Source organism: Suricata suricatta, chromosome 13, assembly GCF_006229205.1.
Source record: "Suricata suricatta isolate VVHF042 chromosome 13, meerkat_22Aug2017_6uvM2_HiC, whole genome shotgun sequence".
Lineage (NCBI taxonomy): Eukaryota > Metazoa > Chordata > Mammalia > Carnivora > Herpestidae > Suricata > Suricata suricatta.
In genome coordinates, this window is record NC_043712.1 from 27,097,920 (window position 1) to 27,104,465 (window position 6,546).

The window sequence follows — 6,546 nt, forward strand, 5'->3', positions numbered from 1 at the left end:
TTTCCCCAGAAAACTACATTCTTTCTTCCGTATGCATTTGTCCATGTTGTGTTTTATCTAGAAGGGAACCTCCTAACTTAGACATCACCTTTTCTAGGAAAACAATCTCACCTCCTTTGTGAGGAGGATACCACTCTTATGTATTGTTACAGCATTCTTTACTTAACGTCTCATAGAATGCTTCATTTATTCATTTATACAACTCCAACTCTGCCTTATGTACTGTAGTAGGTAACAGAGATCCCATTATAAGAACATGTTTTTCAAAATGGAAGCTGGATACAGAATGCTTATGAGGGTTATTTTAAGCTTTTTAGAAACAATTTCTGTGCTATATTACATGTTTCAATATGAAAAAATACATGTTTCAAAAGCATTTTGAAAAACATTTTATCAAACTAAAATATCCTGTTATTCTATGAGGGATAGAATAAACTCTAGATCAATATTACTAATTCATATATATAATAATAGTAAAAAGAGGACATCCAAACTGTTTCCCAAAGTTATATAATTTATTTCATGAATTATGAAATTTTAAATTAATACTTGAAAATGTATCAATAAAATAAACACGTAGGCAAAGAATCCAAAACCCATGGTCATCTAACAAGATGTCAAAAAGCATATAATACTTATTCTCAGTAAATCTCTTAGAAATATAGATATGGAGGGATACATAATTAAGATAATAAAGATCATCTCTCTCAAATCATTGGGTCACATAGTACAAAATGGCGAAACTCTGGAGTCTATTTCTAAAAGTAGTCAAAGATTCGTATTGGCATTATTATTTTTATTATTTAACTTCTGTTTTTCTTCTGAATGGTCTACCCTATAGAATAGAATTAAGGGAAATAAGTGACATTTCATGATCTTTTATGATTTCAGTTTGGTTAAGATTTGAACAGTTGTAACATTTTAATTTTCTTTTAGGTTGCTAGATGTCTGGTTTATGTTGATCGTGGGTCACTCTATATTTGTCAGATGATATACCTTCATATATTATGCAATCAATAAAAATTATACTCTTGGAGAAGAGTAAATGGAAAGGAAAATACTCACAGTATAATGCTACATTAAAATAGGAAGTTTCATAACAGTATAAATGATCAGATTTTGTATTTGTGGCTGAAAAAGCCACAACAAAATATTAACTAGATTTCTGTGAAATGCAGTATTTGGAAGCATGATTAATATTTTTGATATTTTTTCCAAATTTTTCCTCACTCGCCAAATTTTCAAAACATGAAGAATATATATTTTATGACTGTAAAAAATCAGAAGTATTTAAAAATCCTCAACAATATACTAGCAAAGTAAATACAGGAATACATTAAAAAATCATTTACTGCCATCAAGTGGAAATTATTCCCAGGATGAAAGGGTGGTTCAATATTGAAAACAATCAGTGCTTTATATCCAATCAATATTAGAAAGGAAAAATGCTATGGCTATTTCAATAGACTCAAAAAATGTGTTTGAGAAACTACCACCATTTATGATAAAACCCTCAACAAAGTAGGTTTAGAGGGAAAATACCTTAACATAATAAAAGCCTTATAGGAAAAACCTAGGGCTAGCATCATTCTCAATGGGGAAAAGCGCTTTTCCCCAAAGGTCAGGAACAAGACAAGGTTGTCCACTCTCACCACTTTTATTCAACGTAGTACTGGAAGTCCTCACCACAGCAATTAGATAACAAAAAATAAAAACCATCCAAATTGCTAAAGAAGAAGTAAAACTTTCACTCTTTGCAGATGACATAATAGTATTTACAGAAAACCTTTTAAGAGTACACGAAAAACCACTGAACTGATAAGTGAATTCAGTAAAGTCAGAGGATACAAAATCAATGTACAGAAATCTGTTACATTAAATTTTTTTAAATATTTATTTTGAGGGAGAGAGAATGAGCATGAGCAGGGTAGGGGCAGAGAGAGAGGGGGAGAGACAAAATCTCAAGATGGCTCCATGTTGCCAGTGCAGAGCCTTTCATGGGGATCAATCTCATGGACTCTGAGATCATAACTCAAGTCAAAATCAAGATTCGAACACTTAACTGACTGAGCAACCCAGTCATCCCTGTTGCATTTCTATATACTAATAATGAAGCACCAAAATGAGAAATAAATAAAATAATCCCATTTACAGTTGCACCACAAATAATAAAATACTTAGGAAAAACCTAACCGAAGAGGTGAGAGACCTCTACTCTGAAAACTATATAACAATGGTGAAAAAAAGTCAGGATGACAGAAGGAAACGGAAAGACATTCCATGCTCATGGGTGGGGAGAACAAATATTGTTAAAATGTGTATGCTTCCAAAAGCACTCCACAGATTTAAGGCAATCCCGATAAAAATACCAACAACATTGTTCTCAGAAAACAAATGATCCAAGGAAAAAATGAGCCGAAGACATGGACAAACACTTCTCCAAAGAAGACATCCAGACGGCCAACAGACAAATGAAAAGATTTTCAGCATCACTCAACACGAGGGAAATGCAAATCAAAACTACAATGAGATACCACCTCACACCACTCTGAATGGCTAAAATCAAAAACTGAAGAAATGATAAGTGTTGTCAAGGATGTGAAGAAAAGTGAACCATCATGCACTGTTGGTGGGCATGCAAACTGGTGCAGCCACTCTGGAAAACAGTATGAGGTTCCTCAAAAAATTAAAAATAGAACTATCATATAATCCAGTAATCACACTATTGGATATTTACCCTCCAAAATACAAAACACTAATTCAAAGTGATATATGCCCTCCTATGTTTATTGCAGCATGATTTACAGTAGCTAAATTATGGAAGCAGCCCACATGTCCACTGATAGATGAATGGATACAGTAGATGTGATATACACACAAAATGGAATGTTACTTACCTATGAAATGGAATGAAATCTTGCCATTTGCAGTAGTGTGCATAGAGCTGGAGAGTATAATGCTAAGTGAAAGTAGTGAGACAGAGAAAGACAAACATCATATGATCTCATATGTGGAATATAATAAAACAAATGATGAAAGGAAAATAAGAGAACCAAGAAACAGACTCAACTATAGAGAACAAATTGATGGTAATCAGAAGGGAAGTGGGTGATGTATGGGTGAAATAAGTGATGGGGATAAAACAGTACATTCATCCTGGTGAGCACTGAATAGTATATAGACCTGCCATCTGACTAAATTGTACTAATAGAACACTGTATTAACTACACTGGGATTAAAATAAAAGCTTAATAAAAAAGCATTTTAAAATATTCCTTTTAAAGACAGTGGTAAGGTTTTACAGAATTCTGTCCTCAGTTTTCATTAAAACCCAAGAAAGGGGAAGAACAGTTAATGGATATTGGAGAGAGATCTTCTGTTGATTTATTACACTGACTGGTTTAAGGCCATTTAATGTTTTGATTTCAAGCAGTCACTTCACAAATATATGCACTGTGAGCAGACACACTGAAACAGTTCCAATTGTTTGAGTAGGATTCTATGCTTCACTAGAGTGTGCAGGTGTGCAGTATAGATAGGATGTGCTTTGTGAGGCACCCAAATATCACACAGTAAAAAGATAAGGCAGAGGATGGAGTCATTGTGAGGAATGTGGGTGATGTTAGTGATTACTGTTACCTCAGCTTTTTTATTTCTCCCAAAAAGAAGTATAGTTTGTTTCATGCCTGGCTGTTTCTGTCCATCTCTCTCCAAATGCTCTGTCCTTAGATTGATGCTCACCTTTGGGGATCACCTGTAGAAGGAAAGCAAAGTCTGCTTGAGGACTTGGACCATGAAACATTCACCCTTCTCCCCAAGTTTCCCAGGAGAAAAGAGTAGGAGTTTGTAAAGCACTTGTACTCACCCCAACTTCCAGATTTTAACCCAAGCAACTTCGTAAAACACTGTGCCTCCCTCCCCCTCAGAAAGAAATCGAATGCACTATGTTCTGAATCTGATGGCCTCCTTCAGCTTATTCCCCCTCCTGTGTATGAAACAACATATTCTTCATGATATCAGACATCCCTAGATCTCCAGTGCTTGTCCGAATACATAGCAACCTCAAAGTTGCTAATAACGAGCAATAGAGCTCTACTTAGAGGAAAGCTTCTTTTCATTTTCTTATATGGTGTTGAGAATTATCCTGGGTTTTCTCATTCACATATCTGTGTGGAAACAAAGAACATTTCTTTGTTGCTGGGATCTTGAGGTATAACCCTTGTGGAAAACGTATCTGACAGCATTATGTGTGATTTAAAATGGGGTAATGGTACATATTCTTAGAGTTGTGTTGAGGATTAGTGTAACATACCTGAACATCACTGGCATAGATTGAATGCATAACACATGTTAGTTTAATCTAAACCCCGAGGCTGGTATTTCATTTTCTATAATAAGGGAAAGTGATTTATTTAAAATGATGGTCATGTATATCCATGGTTTTTTCTTCACCAGTAATTTCTTAATTTTTGCATTGTCTTATTCGTCACTTTTAAAATAAAATAACTTCTTCATAAGTCCAAGGTCCCATTCACATTTTACTTTCTGAAAATACGTCTCTTCTCTCATCATTGTCCTAAGGTTCCCTATTAAATCTTCAGTGTAGGATTCTCATCTTCTCTATCTACAGTAGATAGCATGGCTAGTTGGGATTTCAGTTTTCAAAGCAAGAAAAATCTTCTCCTTTGTGTTTTCATCAGTGTTTCACTAACTTCTTGTGACAATTTGCTGCTTCTCCTCAGTGAATTAACTTCTTAGTTTCTTTTTAGAGGTAAAGTCAACTAAAACCTATAGTTAAGTATTCTGTAATCACACACAACTATTAGTAGTAGTGAGGGAGAGGGAAAAACAAAGCTTTCTGCTCAATAGAGCATCATATTATGTTTTTATGCAATAACAAATTAATATGTCATATAAATATTTTTTTTATCTCTAAGCCCTAAATTTATTTCCAGCCCCCACCTGTAATTCTGGTAACCAATTTAAATCCTCTGTTGTTTTCTTCTAAGAGACTTTGTAATCCCAGAAGTGATTTAAAGTTGAATATTTGAATAATATAGAAGGTAGTGACTTTTAGTTACATTAAGGATGATGTTTCAAGAACTAATTAAAACTTAACTTTTAAACAGTAATTTTTCTCTGATATTTACTTCCCTGATTATACACATCCTGCATAACTACTATAGAAACTTGAGAAATCTTGGTATATCCAAAGGGAAAACTGAAAGTCAATCATAATTATAGAAAAAGTACTAAAATTTTGACATGTATTCATGTACTATATTTACATGCGAAAGAGTACACTGCATTTCTTATTTTTTTAATGATTAGCAATAGTATGTGCATTTCTCCATAGTAGGCAATTTTAATGAATTTCATTATATTTTTTACCAAAAAATAGGAAAAACATAAGAAGTGGAAATGAAACAGTTTTTATTTTTGTTTTTTTCTTTTGGTTTTGCTTTTTGCTGGAATCTCAGCAACTTTTGACTTTTTGGCTTTTTGAAGGAATGACAAGTTTGGAGGACTGGGATCATATTCCCTTCATTTCATTCCCTGTGAGGAAAAAGGAGGCACAGCCTCACGGGGTATCCAACACCCTCCTGCTATTACTTCTCAACTGTCTCCTCAATTTCACTTACTTTCTAACAACTTCCTTGTCCTTGACCCCACTGTGTCCTTCCAGGTTTTAGTGTTTTAATTCCATTTACACTTCTATTCTTCTAGCACTCCAGAATTGTGTAGGCCTTAATTAGAAGAGCACAATTCTATTCATATTTTTAAAAAATTGTTTATTGTCAAATTGTTTTCCATATAACCCCCAGTGCTCTTCCCCACACGTGCCCTCCTCCATCACCACCACCTCTTTTCCCTCTGCTCCCTTCCTCTTCAACCCTCATTTCATTTTCAGTATTCAATAGTCTTTCAAGTTTGCATCCCTCTCTCTCCCCAACTGTCTTTCCCTCTTCCCCTCCCCCTGGTCCTCCATTAGGTTTCTCCTGTTCTCCTGTTAGACCTATGAGTGCAAACATATGGTATCTGTCCTTCTCTGCCTGACTTATTTCACTTAGCATGACACCCTCGAGGTCCGTTCACTTTCCTAGAAACGGCCATATTTCATTCTTTCTCCTCATTGCCATGTGATACTCCATTGTATATATATACCACATCTTTTTGATCCATTCATCAGGTGATGGACATTTAGGCTCTTTCCATGATTTGGCTATTGTTGACAGTGCTGCTATGAACACTGTGGTACATGTTCCCCTATGCATCAGCACTTCTGTATTCCTTGGGTAAATCCGTCGCAGTGCTATTGCTGGGTCATAGGGGAGTTCTATGGATACTTTTTTGAGGAACCTCCACACTGTTTTCCAGAGCGGCTGCACCAGTTTACATTCCCACCAACAGTGTAGGAGGGTGCCCATCTCTCCACACCCTCGCCAGCACCTATAGTCTCTTGATTTGTTCATTTTAGCCACTCTGACTGGTGTGAGGTGGTATCTCAGTGTGGTTTTGATTTGTGTTTCCCTGATGATGAGTGAT